Here is a 23,046-nt window from a genome sequence, read left to right as displayed (position 1 = left end):
TTTCTTTTAAATAGCCAGTTGCCCTGTGATTAGGTGCATATATGTTTATAGTAGTTACATGTTCCTGTTGAATTGATCCCTTAATCATTACATAGTGCCCTCTCTCTCTCTCTTTCTCTCTTAAAGAGTTTTTTATTTGATAAAAGAGCTGTCTGCACTTAAATGTTTATTGTAGCTCAATTCACAATAGCTAAAACATGGAATCAACCTAAATGCCCTTCAACAGTAGACTGGCTAAAGAAATATGGAATATGTACTCTATAGAATCCTATACAGCAGCCGGTGCCGTGGCTTAACAGGCTAATCTTCCACCTTGCGGCGCCGGCACACCAGGTTCTAGTCCCAGTTGGGGCGCCAGATTCTATCCCGGTTGCCCCCCTTCCAGGCCAGCTCTCTGCTATGGCCCGGGAAGGCAGTGGAGCATGGCCCAAGTCCTTGGGCCCTGCACCCGCGTGGGAGACCAGGAGAAGCACAGGCTCCTGCCTTTGGATCAGCGAGATGCGCCGGCCGCAGCAGCCATTGGAGAGTGAACCAACGGCAAAAAGGAAGACCTTTCTCTCTCTCTCTCACTATCCACTCTGCCTGACAAACAAACAAACAAAAAAAGAATCCTATACAGCAGTTAAAAAAAAAGAAAGAAAGAAAGAAAGAAATTCGGTCATTTGAAACAAAATGGAGAAATCTGGAAAACACCATACTTAGTGAAATAAGCCAGTCCCAAAGGGACCAAATATCATATGTTCTCCCTGATCAGTGACAACTAAATTAGCATCTAAAAGGAAATCTGAGACTGGCACCACTGCTCAGTAGGCTAATCCTCCGCCTAGCGGTGCCAGCACACCGGGTTCTAGTCCCGGTCCGGGTGCCAGATTCTGTCCCGGTTGCCCCTCTTCCAGTCCAGCTCTCTGCTGTGGCCCGGGAATGCAGTGGAGGATGGCCCAGGTGCTTGGGCCCTGCACCCGCATGGGAGACCAGGAGAAGCACCTGGCTTCTGCCTTCAGATCAGTGTGGTGTGCCGGCTGCAGCACGTGGGCCACGGCGGCCATTGGAGGGTGAACCAATGGCAAAGGAATATCTTTCTCTCTGTCCCTCTCTCTCTCTCACTCCACTCTGCCTTTTAAAAAAAAAGGGGAAATCTGTAGACGTGAAATAAACACTATGAGAAACAATGACTTGATCAGCACTTGTCCTGACTGTAAAGGAAAAACTTACTGTTTTATTCCATTTAGTATTTTTTTTATACTTAATACTATTGGTTGAACTCTTTCGTTTACACACAAATATTCTTAGGTGTTTAAATTTAACTGAAAAGTGATCCCTGTTAAATATAAGAGTGGGAATAAGAGAGGGAAGAGATGTATAGTTTGGCACATGCTCTCTCAGACTTACCCCAATGGTAGAGCTAGAAATGTTCCATGGGATTCCAAATCAGTCCCATCAAGGTGGCATGTACCAATGCCATCTTACTAGTCAAAGTGATCAGTTTCAGTTCATAATTGATCAAAAAGTTAGGATTAAGTGTCAAAGGGACCACATAAACAAGACTAGTGTCATAAATAAGAGTGTCAATTGTTATATCAACAACAGGAGTCACTGTACACTTGCTCCCCATGTAGGACCTCTGTCCCTAATATGTTATACTATGCAAATTAATGGTAAAACTAATCTTCAAACAGTACTTTATACATTGTGTATATGTGTGGGTACAAACTGTTGAAATCTTAGTATATACCAAGTTAACCTTCTGTATATGAAGTGAGGCTATAACTAGTACTGAAACAGTATTTTTATACTTTGCGTTTCTGTGTGGGCACAAACTTATGAGGTCTTTACTAATTATATACTGAATTGATCTTCTGTATATAAAGAGAATTGGAAATGAAAAAAAAAAACAACCTGGTGTTAAAATGGAAATGGCATAGAAAATTAATTAATTTGAAAAAAAATTATGTAGGATCTCTGTCTTTAATGTGCTGTACATTGCTATTTAATGCTATAATTAGTAATCCAATGGTAGTTTTTTCACTTTGTGTTGCTATATGGGCAAAATGTTGAAATCTTTTCCTAATATATACTAAACTGATCTTCTGTATACAAAGAGAATTGAAAATGAATCTTTACATGAATGGAAGGGGAAAGGGAGCGGGAAGGGGGAGGATTGCGGGCGGGAGGGAAGTTATGGGAGGGGGGAAGCCATTGTAACCCATGGGCTATACTTTGGAAATTTATATTCATTAAATAAAAGTTAAAAAAAAAAAAAAAAAGCAAATCACCATAGCCTAGCATGTAGTAGGTGCTTAATAAATGCTCAATGAATAAAGTGTTAATCATGAGGCATGAGGGTACTATATTTTCTCTTACATATGAATAAAAGATAATTTAAAAAAAAATAATTGAAAATGAATCTTGATGAAGAATGGGATAGGAGAGGGTGTGGGCAATGGGATGGTTGCAGATGGGAGGAAGGTTATGGGGGGGAAAGCCGTTATAATCCAAAAGTTGTACTTTCAGAATTTATATTTAAAAATAAAAGTTTTTAGCTGGCGCTACGGCTCAATAGGCTAATCCCTCGCCTTGTGGCACCAGCACACCGGGTTCTAGTCCTGGTTGGGGTGCTGGATTCTGTCCTGGTTGCCCCTTTTCCAGGCCAGCTCTCTGCTGTGGCCAGGGAGTGCAGTGGAGGATGGCCCAAGTGCTTGGGCCCTGCACCCCATGGGAGACCAGCAGAAGCACCTGGCTCCTGCCTTCAGATCAGCATGGTGCGCCGGCCGTGGTGGCCATTGGAGGGTGAACCAACGGCAAAGGAAGACCTTTCTCTCTTTCTCTCTCTCTCTCTCACTGTCCACTCTGCCTGTACCAAAAAAAAAGATAAAAATAAAAGTTTTTAAAAAAGAAAAAAAAAAGATTGATTCATTTGAAAGAGTTACATAGAGAGAGGAGAGGCAGAGGCAGAGGCAGAGGCAGAGGCAGAGAGAGAGAGAGAGAGAGAGAGAGAGAGAGAGATCGGTCGATCAGTCTTCCATCTGCTGGTTCACTCCCCAGTTGGCTACAATGACTGGAGCTGCGCTGATAGACTTGGGCCACCTTTCTACTGCTTTCCCAGGCCATAGCAGAGAGCTGGATTGGAAGTGGAGCAGCGAGGTCTCAAACCAGTGCCCATATGGGATGCTGGCATTTCAGAACAGGGTGTTAACCCATTGTGCCACAGCACCAGGCCTATCCTTTGTCTCTTTTAACAGTTTTTGTGTTAAAGTCTATTTTATCTAATATTAGAATGGCCACACCAACTCCTTTTGGTTTCTGTTGGCATGGCATATCTTTTTCCACCCTTACACTTTCAGTCTGCATGCGTCTTTCTTGATGAGATGTGATTCTTGTAGGCAGCAAATAGATGTTTTTTAAATCCATTCAGCCAGTCTGTGCCTTTTAATGGGGGAGTTGAGGCCATTTACATTCAAGGTGACTATTGATCAGTAATCACTTTTTCCTGCCATTTTTCCAAAAATATTCCCATTTTTTAGTTCGAATTTTCTTTGAACTTTCACTGATTCATTTTCTTCCTTCACCTTCTTTCATAGTGATGTCAGTGTTTCTGTGTGTGACTCATCCTTAAGCATTTTTTGTTGGGCTGGACAGGTGGCAACAGATTGTTTTAATTTCTCTTTGTTAGGGAAGGTCTTTATTTCATTTTCACTCGTAAATGAGATCTTTGCAGGCTATAATATTCTGGGATGACAGTTTTTTTTCTCCTAAGACTTGGACTATGTCTCACCATTCTCTCCCAGCTTGTAGGGTTTCTGATGAGATGTCTGCTGTGAGTCTAACTGGAGATTCTCTGAAAGTAATCTGGCGTTTCTCTCATGCACATTTTAGAATCTTCCCTTTAGGTTTTACTGTGGTGAGTTTGATTACAGTGTGCTGTGGTGAGGATATTTTCTGGTCATGTCTATTAGGTTTCCTGTGTGTTCCTTGTACTTGGATGTCCTTTTATCTCTCCAAACTAGGGAGGTTTTCTGTTAATATTTCACTAAAAAGGTTTTCTAATCCTTTCTCTCTCTCCATGCCTTCAGGAACTCCTAGAACCCGAATGTTGTGTGTGTGTGTGTGTGTGTGTTTATAGTATCCTGTAGATTTCCAGCTGTGTTTTTTAGGCTTCTAATTTCCTCTTCTTATCTTTGGTTTGACTGTATTCTTTCCTGTGCTTTGTCTTCCAAGTCCTATAGCCTTTCTTCTGCTTCACCAATTCTATTGTTAAGGCTCTCGGTTGCATTTTTGTATTTGTTCTGTTGAATTCTTCATTTCATTTGGATTTCTCCTTATGATCTCAATTTCATGGGAGAAATTTCCTTTCATATGCTGTTTGGATTTCAGTAGTTTGTGCATTTGCTTCTGATTATTTCTGTGTAATCTTATGATCAATTTTTTGAGCTCCATTTCTTGCATTTCTTCCATCTCATCATCTTCACAATCTAGCATGGAAGCATTGTGTTCTTTTGGGGACTTCATGTTGTCTTCTTCCTTCTTGTTTCTTGAATTGCTGCATTTGTTGTTTGGCATTTGTGGAGATACTCATTGTACTTTTATTTTTTTTTACTCTGGTGGGTTTTATATTTGTACTGTGACTGTGTAGATAAGTGGAATGTCTGCTTTTGAATCTCTAGAGGCTTGTAGTGGATGTGGTCAGAGAGCTCTGTTCAGTTCTCCAGGGTTAAGGGCATGCCTATGTTGACACGCCCAGGTTTGGCATGATAAATCTCACTCTCTTTTTTATCAGAAGGGAAAGTTACTCTGCTCAGCCGAGCTCCTCTCCTTAATGGAGACCAGTGCCTTAGTGCTAGCCCCAGTGGCTATAATATTCATCCACTCTGTCCCAAGGAGCACACAAAGGATCTGTGCAGTCCTCAGTGTAAGTTCAGATTCCCCAGCGATGTCTCTGTCCAGGTAACCAGGAAGCCCTGAGCGTGTGGAGTCTCCCAGTGTGAGTGTCCAGAGTCCCAGCCTCACCGTGGATCCTGCCTCACACCCTCAGTTTTTTTCACAGTCCCAGTAGAGAAGCCTCACATAGTCACAGGCTCCTATCCCCCTTGTTAGTTCTCCCCACCAGTCAGGGTCTCCATTTGGCTGTTGCTGGGCACAGACACGAGCTGGCACAGCTGTTACATGTCTAAAATGGTGCCTGCTCTATCGGCTTGTTACAGGATGCCATTGTATAGTGATTGTCCTTTTTTAATTTCCCTCCTCTAGTTTAGCCGGTACACTGTCCCCCATGGGGTTCCAAGCTGGGTTCCCTCTAGGTTCTTGGTTTTTTTGCCAGTGGCTTGGGCTTCTGCAGTCTGGTCTCACTCCCACCCCCCTTTCCAATGCTGGTGTGTAGGCTCTGCTGCTGGAGTCCTGAGCCTGGGCACCCACACCCTCTATGTATGTCCACCATGTCCCTTTAATTTTGGTAGCGTTTCCTTTGCTGCTTTCTCCCTAACTCTTCTCTGAGACTATGCTCTCTCCACTTTTTTTATTTTAAAGCTTTTATTTAATGAATATAAATCTCCAAAGCACAGCTATAGATTACAATGGTTTCCCCCCCCAGAACTTCCCTCCCACCCACAACCCTCCCCTTTCCCACTCCCTCTCCCCTTCCATTCACATCAAGATTCATTTTCAATTCTCTTTATATACAGAAGATCAGTTTAGTATATATTAAGTAAAGATTTCAACAGTTTGCCCCCATATAGCAACACAAAGTGAAAAATATTGTTGGAGTACTATAGTATTAAATCACAGTGTACAGCACATTAATGACAGAGATCCTACATGATATTTTTTAAAAAATTGATTAATTTTCTATGCAATTTCCAATTTAAAACCATGTTTTTTTTTTCCATTTCCAGTTTTCTTTATGTACAGAAGATCGATTCAGTATATACTATGTAAAGATTTCCTCAGTTTGCAGCGAGTGAGATCCCAGTGGAAAGAACGGGGCCATCAAAGAAGGAGGTACCCTTCTCTGAAGGGAGGAGAGAACTTCCACTTTGACTGTGACCCTATCGGAATAAGATCAAAGACGGCGAACCCTAAAGGCTTCCATAGCGTTGGCAACCCGTGACTAGAGCCTAGGGAGATTGCTGATGCCATAAACAAGAGTGTTAAATTGTTAAATCAACATCAGGAGTCACTGTGTACTTACATCCCATGTGGGATCTGCCCTTAATGTGTTGTCCAATGTGAAGTAATGCTATAACTAGCACTGACACAGTATTTTTACACTTTGTGTTTCTGTGTGGGTGCAAACTGAGGCAATCTCTCCACTTTTTTTAAAGCTATCTTCTCCTGGGCTAGAACAGTAGGCTCCCTCCCTACTCCGCTGTCTTGGAACCCAAGACCAAATACTGTGAAATTGAAAACCAGAGCTTGACCATGTATGGGGCAAGTTTTCTTGCTTTTGAAAGGAGATACAAAATAACCGTGGTGGAAATGTGCTGAGGGTAGAATGTGGGACACGAGAAGAGTGTTGCTTTGAAATGAAGAGCTCCGCAACAGGTGTTTTGGGACAGGCATTTTGGTGCAGCTGCCTTTTGGAAGCCTGCATCCCATAGCAGAGTAGCTGTGTTCAGTCCAGCCTCTGCCTCTACTTCTAATCCAGTTTGCTGCTATTGCGCATTCTGAGAGGCATCCATTGTTGATTCAAATACTTGGACTCTGCCACCCTCCCAGGAGACTTGGCTGGAGATCCAGGCTTCTGAACTTGGCCAAGCATAGCCACAGCTGCTGTGGGCATTTGGAGAGTGATCCTGCAGATGGAAAACCACTTTCTTTCCCTATAGATTTCAAAAAAGTAGAGATAATTGAACAATGTAAAGGAATATCTTGCTGTGTGTTATGGATTAGTTATCAAAGTGTTTGGCTCAGAAAGTGGTGGGAGTCCCTCATATATTAAAAAGTGGTTGGGGTCAGGCTGGTGCCATGGCTCACTAGCTAATCCTCTGCCTGCAGCACCAGCACCCCGGGTTCTAGTCCCGATCAGGGTGCCAGTCCAGTCCAGTCCAGCTCTCTGCTGTGGCCCGGGAAGGCAGTGGAGGACGGCCCAAGTGCTTGGGCCCTGCACCCACGTGGGAGACCAGGAGGAAGCACCTGGCTCCTGGCTTCGGATCGATGTGGCGCACTGGCCGTAGCAGCCATTTGGGGGATGAACCAAGGGTAAAGGGAGACCTTTCTGTCTGTCTGTCTCTCTGACTAACTCTGCCTGTCAAAAAAAAAAAAAAAGTGGTTGGGGTCCTTGAAAGATGGTACTTTGATATTGAGTGTGATCAGACTATGATGATGAACGGTTTGGCAGGAATAAGACTATCCTAAATTTCCTTTTATTACCACACGAGTCCTAATGATTTGGAATTAGATTCATATGAAGTACCATTTTTTTCTCAGGTATGTTTTACGAGATATGTTCAGTCTCCTATGGAAAAGAATTGTCCTCTCCTTGCTCAAATTTTTAAAACAAATTCTGAAATAATTTGATTCACATAGCTAGCTCATTTCTATCCCTTATGCTTTATATATCTAAAGAGGTCAAAAATATTTTCATCTATTTGCTTAGCACTATGAGATGAAAGAACACAAGAAATTTCCCTCTATTCTCAAAAAGTATACAATTGGATCAGAACTATCACTTGGTGAGATGCATAATTACAAACAAAACCAAAGTATGCGTAATGAAATGAACCAGTTTGTTTACCTCATGATCCTCCGTCATGTATGTTCCTCTTTTCAGATCTCAAGCTCCAGAGAGGCCAGGACCTTGTTTCAGTCATCCCGGCACTTGGCACACAGTATTCTGCACATTTAGACATGCTCAACAACTGATATTTGAGGATGCTCAATAAGTAAATTTTGATTAGTGCAAGCAGACTAGCCAGAAATAAGCATCTTGATAATCCTTATATTATTATATGTTTGAAAAGGGAACATATTCTTGTCTCAAGCAAATACTCTTTTCTCCAAGCTCCCCCCCCCCCCTCCCCCAGTTCTTGTGATTTCTGGCTATAGGCACTCTCCCCTCTAGCCTGGCTTGGCCATCTACCCTGTAAGTGTAGTCAACTTCATTTCCTTTCAGCAGATTTCATCATCAGTATTACTCATGTGCTCACCAATCAAAGTGACACTGTGGTAGAGATATGAAAGTAAGTGTGGTGCAGGTGAGCATTCAGGACTCCTCTTTGTAATTTGTAGCAAATTACTCAAATATTCCACTCTTTTGTTGATCTGTGAATATTTGAGAAATGAATTTTCCTCTGTAAACATTGCTTTGTCTCCTTTAGACTGGCAGAGGACAGTGCAGCAGCCCCCACACAAAACTACAATTTGCACATGGCTAAAGTCCGTGGTTATCTTACAGCATCCTGGGCACGTGAAGTAGGAATTGGTCTCTGCAGCAGGTGCTGCTTCTTGCATTTCCTGTTCATTTCTGTAGAGAGATGGAGGAGCTCCTTTGCTTGAGGTGAGTTCACCTGGCGAGTCATCATGGCTAGAAAGGCTAGTTAGTCTGTCATTTATTTATATAGGTAGGATACTTTTAGCATAATTGATTTGAGTCTATATCCTTGGATTTTGAACTTAACTATTCATAGTGGTAAATAGGAAACTACGTGTGGTATACTAGATGGCCCATTTAATCAATTGTTCAGACACATTTTTACCTATAAAGGATGATTGCAGATGCTTTCCTAGATTGACATGTATTGTTATGATACTCATACTTCATTTAAATGTATGAAATTCCCAATGTATTGTGTAAACTTCTGAAGGTCTCAGTCACCCTAGGTGGAGAATGTTCATGATTCTATGAACATTATACTGTTGAGCATCATTCTAGACATACTTTCCTATGAAATCAGAGCATTCCTCCTAATTACTTCAGGAGTCTTTGAATAACTCTGAAGGTACTTTCAGTTGATTAGATAAGTGTTAATTTACATCCCCCTTCCTCTCCTAACAACAGTTTTAAAGTATGCATTATTTTGAAATAAAAAAATGTTATTTGGGTTTTGTTTAGTTTAGCAAATGTTAGATTGCAGTGCTGTTATACACCTTTAGTCTTTATATATTTAAACGCCATGCTTAATACATTGCCTTCATCAATAGTGTCATAAGGTGTATTCTTTCTGTTATCACCTATTTTTTCCAAGGTCACTTTAAAATAAATTTTAGAATGTATATTCTCATCTCTACTCTAAATCTTATCCATTTTATAATATTTTACTATAATTTTTTTATATATTTAAAAAAATTTTTAATAGGCAGAGTGGACAGTGAGAGAGAGAGACAGAGAGAAGGGTCTTCCTTTGCTGTTGGTTCACCCTCCAATGTCCGCTGTGCCCGATGCACCATGCTGATCAGAAGCCAGGAGCCAGGTGCTTCTGCTGGTCTCCCATGGGGTGCAGGGCCCAAGCACTTGGGCCATCCTCCACTGCACTCCCTGGCCACAGCAGAGAGCTGGCCTGGAAAAGGGGCAACCAGGACAGAATCCAGCACCCAGAGTGGGACTAGAACCTGGGGTGCCAGCGCCACAGGTGGAGGATTAGCCTATTGAGCCGTGGCGCCAGCCAATATTTTACTATATTAATGTCTTAATAATAGATGTTGTCCTAAGGTCTTTCTGTATGTAACTCATTTAATCTTCACCTTTATTAAGCAAATGCACATAGTCTTCATCCATTCATCAAAAATGACTTATTGAGCATCTGTGAATGTGCAGAATGCTGTGTGCCAAGTGCCAGGACGAATCCAGCAAGGTCCTGGCCTCTCTGGAACTTGAGGTCTGAAAAGAGGAAAATACATGACTGAGGATCATGCAGTAAGCAAACTGGTTCATTTAATTATGCATATTTTTTCTGTTTGTAATTATGCAAGATTATGGTTTAACCATAATCTTATAATTATAACCAAAGAATTATGGTATTAACCAAGATTATGGTTCTGATCCAATTGTGTGCTTTTTAAGAATAGGGGGAAATCTCTTGCATTCTTTCATCTCATAGTGCTAAACAAATATATATCAATATTTAATGATGGTTACAGGAATGCTTTTATGGAACACCATAACCTGAGAGTTGTTGGAATTACCTAGTGGGATTTCAGGGGGCTAGAAAAGATCACCCAACAAATGGAGTTTGCTAATAAGGGAAGTACTCATACACAAATGGAAATAGTGTTGATTAGGAGCAGTCAGACAGCTAGGTTTCCAAATAGCCTCAGTGAGCCCTGTTAAGACTGAAACATTCAGTTGACCTCTAGGGCTGTTCAGTACCTCTAACACTTGAAACGTGGATTCAGAAGGAAAGCAGGAATAGTGTTTTAGTAAAACATGGAGATAAAAATTCTGGTAGTCTTTTTATGAAATATGTTAAAAAAATTCTTCTAGAAAGCAGAGACTGCTTGAAACATTATATGTCAATTTGGTAAACAATGGCAATAATGAGATCTTCCCCAAAACACTCCATGACACTTTAATGTCAGTCTTTCCTGTCTGTATTTGGCAAACCAATGATCTTACTATTACTACTTATATGGTTAATTATAGCAGTGCATCTAGAAGTGAAGTCCAGAAAGTAATGCCCTAGAATGAAATGTTGGTCTCGGTAGTAGGAGATGCCAACCAGTCTGTTGCTTCCAGCTCCTTCTGTAGCACCGGTTTTGCTTGAGCTGAGCCATTAACCTTTAAAACAGCCCAAACTGGGTTCAGAAAGGTAGCAAAAGGAATGACAGGAAAGGCTGAAAACCTGAGAGCAAGGGCTGCTTCTGGGTTCTCATTGCAAATGTGTGGACCCTGAAAATCTTTATGAAGTAAGGGAGCTATTGATGTTAGTGAGCTTGATCATTTCAGGAAAAATGGCCATGAAAGCTCTGTATGCCTTTTCACATCATGAGGTGTTTCACTAGGCATTCTGTGAAATGACATTTTTAAAGGTTGACATGCATTTTCTTCATTCCCTGTCAGCTAGCATCTTTAGCACAAATTCTTAGAGCTTTATATCATCTATGTGTTGCTGTACACTCTTGTGGGGTTTTTAATGTCCTATTTTATTTATGTAGTTGAAATTTAGAGTGACTAAGGACAGAAGGAGAGAGAGGGATGGGGGGAGAGAGAGAGAGAGAGAGAGAGAGAGAGAGAGAGAGAGAGAGAGAGAATGTGTATACCTCAAAACCAGTGGTTCACTACCCAAATATCTACAATAGACAGTACTGGACCAAGTCAGATCAAGATCCTAGAACTACAGCAGGGCTTCCCACATAAGTAGCAAGGGGCCCGAGTCCTTGGACCATAATCCATCGGTTTTCAAGGTTCTCTAATAAGGAGCAAGATAGAAGGGCAGCTGGATCTCAAATCAGCATTCCAATATGGAGTGTGGCATCACAAGTGGTGGTGGACTCATCCACTGCAACATCAAGCAAGCTTGTCTCAACCTCCTGTGCTGGGAGGCTTACCTTATGTAGAAGACATTGAAACCAAATGCTGAGGAGTCACGGCTGACATCCACACATTGCTCTACACAGAAAATGCAGCATTCTAAGAGTGCGGTGGGCCGCTGGTCTGGATTAGCTATCACTCAGTTTTTCTTATCATAGGTAGAGGAATGAAAACCTGTTGCAGTTGAGCCCATCAACATCAGTAGTTGAGACTTAAACCATACCTGAACTTTGAGTGAGATCCTTTTCCTAGTGTTGTCAGTCTGAGAAGCCAGCCTCTATGGGAAAGCTTAAGCAGAGTATACTCACCCATGAAATTTGGATTTTGCTGCATTCAAACAGAGAATATCAACAGTAAGTATTTTTTGTTCTATCTGTTTACTTTTTGAAAGTCCGAGTGATGCACATACGCATACACACACATACATGCACACAGGGAGGGGATAGAGAAAGAGAGGTAGGTAGATAGGTAGATAGATAGAGATATCAAAAATCTGTTCACTCCTCCAAATGCCTGCCACAGCTAGGTCTGGGCCAGGCTGAAAAAAGGGATCATGGATCTACCCCCGGGTCTCCCACATGGGTAGCAGTGAGCCCAAGAGCTTGAGGCGTGATCCATCAGTCTCACAGGTATGTTTGCAGGGAGCTGGATTGGAAGCAGAGCAGCTGGGACTTGTACCACCATTTTGACTTGGGCATCACAAGTGGTGGCTTAACCCACTGTGGCACCAGGCTGGCTCAATGAGTATTTTGTTTCTCATGCAAATTTGTAGACAGCTAGAGTGGGTCTATTTCACAGGTCTCATTCTGCCATTGGAGGGCTAGTGGCTACTCTGGACTCTTAAGATTAACTCAGAACCATTCACACTACCTTTCACCAACGTTTCCATATTTGCCATGTCTCATGGCCAAGCCAGAGAGTACAGTTGTCTCTCTGGTCCTTGAGGATCGGTTCCACTCACCTGTGGATACTAAATTCCAAAGATATTCACATTCCTTACATATAATGGTATATTACTTCCATTTCATCTGCTCATATATTCCTGCATACTCTAGACCAACTCTGGATGACATTATAATATCTAGTACAGTGTAAATAGTTATACTGTTTTGGGGGGAGGACTGACAAGAAAAAGAATCTTTACATGTTCAGTTATCTTTCACTTTACTTGAGTAGCCTGAAACTTTACCTTGTAGCCTGAAACTGTCAGAGACAATATTGTGTGAGTGAATGAGCATGGGTAACATTAAGTATTTGACCTGTTTTTGACCCAGTAGTGGTCATTTGCCAGCCTTGTAACAGATCACAATTTACTCTTGGGCACCACTATTCAAGACTCCCCTAGCTCAGAGAGTTGTTGATTTCTTTCAAGTTTAAGCTCTCTTGAAAAATATCATTATTTGTTTTCATCCATACCATCTCACGTTGGAGATTTCTCCAAATTTATGTCAATTCCATATTTTTCTAAACCACAGCTTGCCATTTCTTTGAGGTATTATCTGGGAGAATTTTGATCTGAAAACTTGGGCAGGAAGGCTTTTAAAAATGTAGTATTTTGCTTAGAGTGTATAAAAAGGCTCATAGTAGAACAAGGGTTCCATACCTGTCTTGTTAATCATTTTCTCGCTATATAAACATGCATGCTGAACAGAAGCTGCCTTTACAATTAGAATGCAGTGAAGCTTCTTCTGCTCCTTATCACGACCCTGTTTTAAAATATAGGCTCAGAGACCATTAGCATCATAGGGTACATATTCCCAAGAGACATTTTTCACTTCTGCTTTCATTTGCAATTTCATTTCAATTGTAGTGTTGAATATTTTCCCCATGTCTTGTGTATGAAAGGACAGAATGGTGGTAGAATGCTACACTGTAACTCCTAAATTCCCAACAAGGTGTGACTAATGCTGTCAGGTTTAAATTAAGATGAATTTCTTCAAGCTCGTTAAGACTGTGATATTCAGCTTTTCTAGTAGGAAGTTCACATGGGGGATTTCTCAATTCAAGAATATTAACACACTGAGTAAAAAGACACATGCTTTGTTGTTTCTAGGTTCTTTGTTTGAGTAATTTCATTTAATGTCATGCATTCCTGAGGAAGCTGAACTGTGGGCTCAATGGGATCCCAATTGTGCTGTAGTTTGACATTTACCTGGTCCCTTCCTTCAGTCCCCAGCGAAGGAAGTTCATCCTGTGGCTTCCCAACAAGCACATCCAATAAAGTGTTTCTGAACCATTTTCTTTTCACCTTTTGCATCCTTTTAGCAATTGAGTATCCAGGACACAGGAGATTCCCTTCACATGCTTTCCAAATTTACCCATGTCTGATTGTGTGATTTCTATTTACACTTTCCTCAGGTATTCCACTGTTAGATGATTGACTACAGAATGGAAGGAAACAGAAGACAGAAGCCTTTATCTGAACCTTTCTTTGCTTAAAGAATCCATCAGGTAAGATCTGTGACTGGTGTGAAACTGAATTTTCTATCAGAAAAGTATTCAAATGAACATCGGATCAAGAGAGTCCTTGAGGAATTTGAGGAATTCTGTTTTGTATTACTTGTAAATAATCTGTGAAATATGTGAAATTGTATCTCAAGTAATTTTGTTCACTATCACCATAATAAGCATTTATGTTGGAACAACTGTAGAATGGATACTGTTCTCTCTCTTTCAAATTTTTTATTTACATTTTGTAAAATTGGAACAGTAGGGATCCTTCCATTCTGCATGATTGAAAGCCAGCAGTATTTGCTGGTGCCTATTTTTAAAGTGTACATAGAAAAGCTACCTTATATCTATGAGTGTTGACAATTGTGTTCCAGTCTGGCCAAAACCTTGTGACCTAGCAATAAGATCATAATAAAACATCTAGGTAGGAAAATGAGTTGACCTTTTGATAACCCAAGTCAACTTTTGTTACCATGTTACCTATTTTTGTCCTCTATCATTGGATCTATTTTCAAATAAGAGAAACACGATGTATTTTCAGTTATTTGTATGAAATACATTTTTATCTATGTTTATTTGTGCCCTTTGCTATGCAACCTGTTTCCACAAAGGGACTTAACCAGCTCAAAATCTTTTTTTCAATTGTCATTCATGTTCTGTGTTTGAAAGACAGAGAGGCTAACAAGTAGAGTCCTTCCATTTGCTGGTTCTTTGCTCAAGTTCCTGGAGTAGTGAGGGGGTAGATCAGGCTGATGCCAGGTTTAAAGAACTCAGCTCAGGTCTCCCACATTGGTGGCAGGGATCCAGGCTCTTGAGCCAGCAGTCCTGCCTCCTAGAAGGAGTATATGTAGTAAGGTGGAATGGGCAGTTGATCTGGGACTTGATACTGGCACTGTGGTAGATGATGCTGGCATCTTAACTGCTGAGCCAAACACCCATCCTGAATCTGTGTTGTCTTGGAATATTATCTGTGTACCCAAAACCCTGCAAGTATAAACTGGACAACCCCTAATCTAAGTCCATGCAAGAATACTACCTCAAACACCCTTGAAAACTGTCTACATATGGATATACTTGCTGGAAGCCAAGAGGTAGGTGTGTATTTTTCTGTGATAAAGCAGCTCTTCTGATACCCAGAGAGCCCCAGAGGGGGAACCATCCAGCAGAGCGACAGAGAAACCCTATCTAGACACTGAGAGAATACTTCCAGGGTTTCTGGAGTGCTATTTGTGGGTCAGGCAGGCATCAGGGATTGAATTATCCTATTCCATGCTTTATCTCACACTTCATCACAACACTTTGAAAGTCATTATCTTCTTTTTACAGATATAAGAACTGAGGTGCGGAAATATTAAGTAGCTTGCCAAAACTCAAACATCCATAACCTATCTCCAGTCCCAATTCCAAAGACCCTATTATTTTACCATCTGCCCTTGCCTCCCAGAGGTGAGGTGACAGGAGAGGGTCCCCTGCATCAGCACACAAGCTTAGCTGCAAGAAGAATAGAATGCTATGTGTTGGAGAAGTGACAATATTTGTGTATCCAATTGCCAGTCTACTCTATGGACATAAGGAATGGAGTAACTAACACCCTGCTCCCTCAGCACTGTTTCAATAGGCAGTATTCTGAAAAAATCTTTTTCATGAGACGTTGCCTTGAGTAGTTTATGAGCCCAGGGTACTATAGTCATAGCATCACTACATTTCTTCCATCATGATTTCTTCTCTCATTCCTTTATGCATTTTTTGTAGCCCAATTGTGTGTTTAATTTGTGTTTAACATATTATCCTATCCCCCTCTACTCTGTTTCAATCGACTTGAGAGACAGACATGGGAACTAGGAGATCTGATTTAATGTGTATATTATCATCACCAGTATTCGTTTCTTTAGGAAGGCTGAGTAGGACATGCTTTATCGCTTTATCCTCCATTTTGTGATTTCTTTTGCTCATTTCTATAAACTGTGGGAATGGTGATTAATATTGGGAGCCTGATTTTCCACTGTGATGTTGGAACTCTGCCTTGAATGAAAAGAGAGAGGAGAGATGCAGCTAGAAGCAGCATTTCAGGGTGCGCTTAGATATTTTACAATGGTTTTGATTTGTTCAAAAATGTTCTCAAATATTGTTCATTTTATGAACTTAGTTTTGTGACAGCACTTCCAATTTGGTGTTCCAGAATGCACTCATCTCAATGAAGTACCTGCCTTGTGCCAAGGTCCTGAGAGGTAAAATAGGACTTCCTATTCTTGCCAGCAGAGGGCAGCAAAGAACACTGGAGCAGGTGCTTGATATCAGCTACTGAGGATGTTTCCCTTGGTGGAGGCAAAGATGAGGGTGTTCAGAGGACCAACATGAGAAAGGATCATTACAGGGATCCAGGAGGGAGACCAGACCATATGGGGAGTGTAAGGGTTCTCCCAAGGGCTCATAACTGCCAGCACAAGTAGACATCTGGAGAGTCATTGATTATAACCTTTTCTTGGTATTGACTGCTATTTCCAGGCTGTCTGATGCCAAGGTGTGGCTGGCTGCCTAAGTTAACAGGCAACTAAAAGCATGTCTGGGCACTAATAGAAACTGGCTGCCTGAGAGTTATCAACAAGCTGCCCACAGAGGCTGAGGGGTCCAGAAGCAGCCCCGTGAGGGTGAAGGATGAATGGGTGTGAGGGCTCACCAAATCCAGCTGCAGAAGAGACCGAGGCCCCGGGTACATGCCAGGAAGATGATTCTGCGAAATACATATACATGCATATGTATATAATACCAAGGATATTTTCCCCTTGTCTTGGGGGTGGGGGGCACTGCTTAGCTATGGAAACACTGTGTGATTTAGGAATTAGACAGTTCTCACTTTACCAACTGTTAGGTATCTGGCCCCCAGTCACACAACTTCACTGAGCTTCAGTTTCTCCACCTGTCAAATGGAATTAATAATTTTTACCTCAGAAGCTGGTGTTGAGGCAAGGGGAGGCTGTGTATAAACTACCTTGCAAGAAGCTTGACGTTTTGTAGTTGCTCAATGGATTTGATTGCGTGACGTATTCTCCCTCCTTTCTCTTTGGCCACGGACAAACATCCATGATAGTGTTCACTATTTTGGAAAATAATGTCTCCCTGTCTTTTCTAAGCATCCTTGGTGTTAAGCAGGAATTACTATGTGAGCTAGCTTGCTAAATTTTCAATGCTGTTACCCCATTTTATAGTTGTGGCAATCCTTTGCGGTGCAGTATCACCTCTGTTGTGCAGGTGGAGACACTGAGACTCTTCTAGCATAGCTCCTTTTACCAGCACCCTGTGCATGGCGAATGCTGAAGAGGGGGTTCAAAAAGTACATAGTTTGGTTGCAGCCCTCCTGCCAGTGTTGCTACAAAACCTTCTTTCCTGTGTAGATAGTTCATCACCCATTTACTTGTTTTGAGGTTTAATTTATATAGGTATGTATGTATGTATATATATATTTGAGAAAATCAACTTTGAAGAACCCAAGAATAGTGCATCCTTTGTGAGCGCTTAGACATTACTATAGCTTATGAGACATAGATAACATCCTCCACTGAATACATTAAAATGAAGTAAATCTTTGCAAACAAGTTTTCCTATTAACTCTCATCATCCAAGAATTTGAGGACAGAGGTCCTGCATGGGAAGTTAATGCACAGTGACTCCTGTTGTTCATTTCACAGTTAACACCCTTATGTGTGATGTGAGAGATCACCCATTTAAACACTTAGGGGGGAAAATTGAATAAAAGAATTTTGTGTTTGTGATATGTTAAAATAAAATAACCTTATAATTGACACAGCATCACATCGATACTATCTCTTCATTTGGTATTTAGGGCCGAAAGGTCAGTGTTCAATGACAGAAATGAAAATAGACTGCTATGGTCAGAGTTCTTCCCCCACCCACCCAGTTCTCCTGTTGAAGCCCTTATCTCTTGCTCTTTCTGTGCCATGCAAGGACACAGTGTGAAGATGGTTGTCTGTAAGCCAGGAAAAGAGGCTGAGTCAATGGGGCCCCATGCTCTTGGATTTTCAACCTCCAAAACCGTCAGACAAGTAAACTTCTTTCTTTGACACATTACCTAGCCTAAGGGGTTTTGCTACAAGAGCAGAAAATGGGTGAATCATGTTTTATTTTAATGTTGAACAAATTATTTTTGTATAAAATATTATATAATTATACTAAAATATGCAAAGAAATACTATTGCAGTATAGCTTTGAAATACAATGCCGCTTGGGCAAACTGGAGGAAAGCTTGCTGAAATCTCTGTTTCTTACAACTATGTGCAAAGGAACAATCATCTCAGTTTAATTTTGAAGAATTGAATGACGGTGCCAAAATCTAGAAAACCAATATATCAGTTTGAGAGTTTGTCAGTTATGGCATGAGCCTTAGAACCTTGACATCACAATGGTGGGTGATCTTGACTACTGCGGAACCCACAGTCTTCAGAGACTTGTTCATAGTTTCTGTTGAATAGTACAGACAGAGTCGAAGATTATGAGACATGGAAAATAATGTCAGAGCTTCTGAAAGTCATCCGCCAGTCCCCAGCGCAAGGTAGCCTTTTCCTATACTACTTGTGGTCATTTAAGCAGGCTGGTCGTCCCAGGAAGAGTTCTGTTCTGTTTTCCCTAAAACAGAGGAAGTAATTCCTGACTTTGGTGCTGGTTTCATGAGAAGCTACTTTTGTTCTTTGCTTTAGTGCTACGGAGCTCAAAAGAGCAGGCTTTGTACTATCAGGGGAGACACTTCCTTGGCTTCATGGCAAAGAGTTTTCTCTGAAAAGATCTCAAAAGAGGCTGTCCTTTTTATGAAAGAGTTTTATGTTCTGCTCAGTCCAACTGGTTTTACCTATTATGGCCACAGAGCCCCATTGGTACATGGTCCTAACTCAACCAGTTATATCTAAGCCTGTCTGATGTTAAGAAATGTTTGTGGAGGTTACCAGCAGTATTTCATGTTGTCTAGCACTTCTCTCCCCTTGCCTCCCAATTTGAACACTAATTTAGATAAGACGGGAAGCATTTTACTAAGTGGGAATCAATGTATCCCTATTATGTAAATTATCATGCTAACAGGGGTCCACGTTACAATGACTTCTTTACCAATCGCTGTGTCATCTTGTTTTACATGTGATAGGCTGAAAATTGCCTTGTGTTCCCTCTTCTGAAACCATGTTTTAAGAGCTTGGTGAGTCTCAGCTGAGGTGTCCATCCTAGTGTTCTTTACAGAGGGCAGTGTGGTAGTTGAATGGAAATACTCTCTCTAGAGATATAAACTGCTTTAGAATATCAGGGGCATGTGATTTAATTTTCCTTTGAAGGCAGAAGGCATGCCTGTTGCTTTTACTTAGAATGAATTAGCAGCAGATATGTATGGAGAACTTCACAGTTGAAGATTGCTTTTGATATTTTACTGTAACTTGCACTAAAACCAGGCAGATTGATATTGTTCCAAATTACATGTTCTCTTTTATGATATATGCTCCCTTTCATACACAGCCAGTTAGAAACAGACAAACTCTGAAATTTTCAATAATCTTCAGTACTTTCTTTCTTTATTCTTAGAATGTATCTATTAAGGAATACAAATTTTCATAAGTACAATTTTAGGAGTATAGTTATTCTCACTGTATCAGTCCTCCCACCCACACTCCCATGCCTCGTCCCCCTCACTCTCCCCTTCCCAGTTCTATTCTCCGTTAAGATTCATTTTCAATCAACTTTGTACATAGAAGACCAACTCTATATTACGTAAAGGTGTCAACAGTTTTCACACAAGCACACATATACACATACACAAACTGAAAACTGGTTTTACAGTTAACTCTCAGTACAACTCATTGAGGACAGAGGTCCTGCATGGGGAGTCAGTGCACAGTGACTTCTGCTGTTAATTTAACAATGAACACTCTCATGGATGACGTCAGTGACCACCTGAGGCTCTTGAAATGAGCTGTCTAAGCTATGGAAGGCTTTTTTTTTTTAATAGAAAACGTTTATTTCATAAATACAAATTTCAAAAGGACAACTTTTGGATTATAGCGGTTTTTTCCCCTATGGACAAGGCCATAAGCAAAGTGGAAGTTCTCTCTTTAGAGAGAGAACTTCTCTTTAGAGAGAAGTACATTCTTCTTTGATTGCCACTTTTTTTCCACTGGGGTCTCACAGAGATTGTTCATGTAGACTATGTTTTAGCCACAATGTCTTGGCTTTCCATGCCTGAAATGCTCTCACAGACTTTTGATCCTCAATACTGCCAAGTGCACACTAGCAGAATCTTTCATATGCACATTTCTGCTAACTGCGTATTCAACAGAATTTCAGCTTTTTCTTTCTCATGCTCCTCAGACATGTTACAGCCTTCGCTTCTTGCTGATTGCAAATCCGCATTCAAATTTTTAGATGCTTATGGCAATGGCACCTAGTCTCAGGAAGCAACATTCTTTTTGTTAAAATAATAGAGGTACAACAATGACCAGAAACAGAGAGATTGAAAACCACAGGAATTCCTTGTTACGGACCTGTAGGGCACAGGTTTATTTGGGATTCTCTGGGTCCACTTCATAGGGCCCTCTAAGCTTGGTCCACGTGTTGGGAGATTGCTCTGGGTTAGGATCTGCTTCTGAGCTAATTCAGAACATTGGCTGAATTCCCTGACTTGTAGTTGAGGTACCTTCCTCCTCCAGCTGTCACCTGGGGGCTGGTATTTGCTCCTGGGAGCTGACTGTATCTAGTCTCATGGTTCTGTGCAGCTCCTGCCCATATGATAGATTCATTCTCCCTTGCCCTTCAACTCTCTCTGGCTTCCCCTTCTGTGCCATGTCCTGAGTCAATGTAGATGATAATCTCTGATTTGGGGACCTCTTGGGGGTTAGTTTAAGCCTCCTATATGAGGGAATGTAGTCTCCCTATTTGAAGGTTCATCACATTCATTCTGTCTTCACAGTCTCTTTTTGCAGATAGCACAGTCATAGGCTGCAATCATTAGGGTGTGAGGCTTTTGGATGGGTTGTTTTAGAACCCTCTGTGTACCACAGACTTTCTGGAAAACATCCCTTCCATCCTTCCACCAGCAGTTGTCCATGGTTCCCAAGACCTCCATGTTAGTGAGTCCGATGATGAGTCCTCAGTAACCACCTGCCTTACCTTCCATAGCGTTTGATGGGAGTGATGGCTCCCTTCTTGTTATCTTCTCAGTTCTCCACTTACCTGACACCTCTTGGTCTGAGCGGCTGTCTTCTTTTGCACGCCTGTAAGACGATACTTGCCCTAGGTTCTCCCTTGGATGTGTTCCCTGTCCAGCTCTCTCAGTGCCACCTGCTCTTTGAGACCTGTAAAACCTGAAACCCCATTGGCATCTGTAGTTGGAGATCCTTGTCTGAGGAATTGAGATGACAGTTTTATCATGTGTCACTCCTAATGATTGACATCAAACTAGTCTGTGCCCATTGACTAGCTACTCTTTGGTGTTTGCTGTTGAGCAGGGATGCTGATTCTCAGGAGCCTGGCACCTCAAAGGATGCAAGTGCTTCAAATGGACCTGTCCGAAGACTACTGGTGCACGGTCCGATAAAGTTAAGAACGGGTGATAAGAAAACAAAGCGTCAGGCTTTTTTGTACAAGGATGAGCTGAAGATTTCTAATGTTCGGTAGGTACATATGATGCATGCTATCCTGATCATCGTGAAATATATTGTCTCTAACAAAATTCATTTTCATGCACTCTTTCTCAGCAAGTAGCATGTTTTTACTTTGTTTTTGCCAGTGGTTTCATTCTTCACTTAGTAAACAAGCAGTCATGGAAGTTTTATTCTGTATTGTGCCCCTGTAGACAGTGCAATCAAGAATGGGAGAGACGGGGTTCCTCTCTCTCTCTTGTTTTGAACATTTATTTATTTATTTTAAAGGACGAGTTAGAGATGGGGCAGTGAGAGAAAGAGAAGGGTGGGGGAGAGAGAGAGACAGAGACAGAGACAGAGAAAGTCTTCCATCCACTGGTTCACTCTCCAGATGGCAGCAAATGCCAAAGCTGTGCCAGTTTGAAGCCAGGATCCAGGATCCAGGAGCTTCTTCCAGATCTTCCACATGGGTACAGGCGCCCAAGGACGTGGGCCATCTTCTAATGCTTTCCCAGGCCATACCAGAGAGCTGTATTGGATGTTGAGCAGCCGGGACTTGAACTGGCACCCACATGGCATGCTGGCACTGCAGGCAGTGGCTCTACCTGCTACGCCACAGTGCTGGTCCCAGGATTCTTCTTTCTTGAGACTTGCCTAGAGATGATAAAACTAAGAAAGAGACAGTTGAAGATTGTAATAATATGCATCTGATAGTAGCAAATAAACAGTGCCATGTGGAGAGTGTCAGAGAAGAGTCCCACTAGGGTGCCTATGTGAGATGCAACATTGAAACCGTTCCTCTGGTGTGAGAAGCAGCCACCTGTTCTAGACTGGGTATCCCAATTTTCCTGGCCGAGGGGACTGCAGGCCATCATGTATGCAGCTTGACCCTTTGGGAGCAGGGCTTTAGCAAGGCTGATGTTTCTGGAGCTCATTGTAATTGACCAGGTCAGAGGTGAGACTGAGTAAGTGCTCAGGGTTCTGGTCACAGAGGATCTTGACAGATCCCAGTAAGGGGTTGAGGAATTCCTTTGAAGGGGTTTCCTTATGGAAATGACCATATCAGGTAAATATTGTAGCGTATCATTGTGGCTGCTGGGAGATAATGGATTGGAGAGCTGGCAACAATATAGGAGGGAGACTGTGTCCTGGAGATGATAACCCAGATCACCGATACCAAGGACCCCAACTTGGGAGGGACAGTGAAAGCAAAAGGTACAGAGGCAGATTTAGTGTGCTGGTTGGAGATAGACACAAGTGGTCACTCCTACTGTCAGCCTTGAACACAAATGCAACCAGTACATAGCCTGGAATAAGGCAACTGCTTAACGCATGTGTGCAGGGAAGGAGTAGGAAGGAATAGACTGATCTGGACATCTGCTTATCTGCTCCATCTGTGTTTTCATAATTTACAAAATATTATATAAGGCAAAGACGAGTTCCAGAAACAAAATCTCACCAGGAAGCTTTGCAGTGAGTAAAGAAAAATAAAAGTTGCCAGTGCTG

At 41.7% G+C, this 23,046-nt stretch overlaps 1 long non-coding RNA gene across 3 annotated transcripts in view; it reads left to right on the top strand.

Annotated features, from left to right (window-relative positions):
• The window catches only part of LOC133755414 (uncharacterized), a 60,083-nt gene extending 38,535 nt beyond the window's left edge, over window positions 1–21,548 (top strand). For all 3 annotated transcript variants that reach the window (XR_009865401.1, XR_009865402.1, XR_009865400.1), the window contains exons 5-6: window positions 13,817–13,909; window positions 21,406–21,548. This is a non-coding gene — a long non-coding RNA (uncharacterized LOC133755414). The remainder of the gene's footprint in view (window positions 1–13,816; window positions 13,910–21,405) is intronic.
• Window positions 21,549–23,046: the final 1,498 nt, after the last annotated feature.

This window comes from Lepus europaeus, unplaced genomic scaffold (genome assembly GCF_033115175.1).
Source record: "Lepus europaeus isolate LE1 unplaced genomic scaffold, mLepTim1.pri SCAFFOLD_447, whole genome shotgun sequence".
In the NCBI taxonomy this organism is placed as follows: domain Eukaryota; kingdom Metazoa; phylum Chordata; class Mammalia; order Lagomorpha; family Leporidae; genus Lepus; species Lepus europaeus.
This window is presented reverse-complemented; position numbering and strand designations above follow the sequence as displayed.